Source organism: Brassica oleracea, chromosome C7, assembly GCF_000695525.1.
Source record: "Brassica oleracea var. oleracea cultivar TO1000 chromosome C7, BOL, whole genome shotgun sequence".
NCBI classification, from domain to species: domain Eukaryota; kingdom Viridiplantae; phylum Streptophyta; class Magnoliopsida; order Brassicales; family Brassicaceae; genus Brassica; species Brassica oleracea.
Window position 1 is genome coordinate 14,903,114 of NC_027754.1, and position 879 is coordinate 14,903,992.

The following is an 879-nucleotide window of genomic DNA, read 5'->3' on the forward strand; positions in this document are numbered from 1 at the left end:
GTAGTAGCGCGGAGGTCCATAGACGGGTTCAGATGCTTCTGCAGCAGGTTCGTCATGTCTCGTCGGAGCACTCCTTTTCCTTGGTGCAGCAATGGGATCGAGAGACCCGTGCTCTCCAAGAAAGTCTTCCTTTGAAATGTTGAAGCTGATAGCTCCAGGTCTCTCTAAGCTCGTCAGGTTCTTGTTTGGAAGAACCACCTCAACAGGCTTGTCTTTCAAGTAGTAGTGGTAGACGTAGTTCTTCCCATACATCCCGCTGAAATAAGTGGTAATCCTCAAGTAAGTACCATCAATGAATCTTGGTCCTGCTGCGTCCTTTCCCAAGGGGACATTCATAAATTGAAGCAGTGGTGTGATCAACCCGCCAATTCCAACCTTCGGGCGCGAATCAGAGGTGTACCAGGCCCAGTCTCTGTAGTGCTCGAGACGACTCACGAAGAAACTGACCATCCCAAAGGTAGCATAGATGTCGGTGCTTGGAAGAGGCAACACTCCAGGGACGGTGTAGGGTCGGATAGTCGGGCAGAGCAGTCGCATATCTTCCTCGGTGACATTACCTGCTTCCTTCCGTGGATAGATCGTGGATAGAATGCATGGAAGAGCATCCTATGGAGGTAGCACACTGACGGATGCCGGATATGTGAGTTCTTGTCAGACCCGGTAGAATGAGTCTCTGTAGTGCTCGAGACGACTCACAAAGAAATTGACCATCCCAAAGGTAGCATAGATGTCAGTGCTTGGAAGAGGCAGCACTCCAGGGGCGGCGTAGGGTCGGATTGCCGGGCAAAGCAGTCGCATATCTTCCTCGGTGACATTACCTGCTTCCTTCCGTGGATAGAATGCATGGACGAGCATCCTATGGAGGTAGCGCAAAGATGG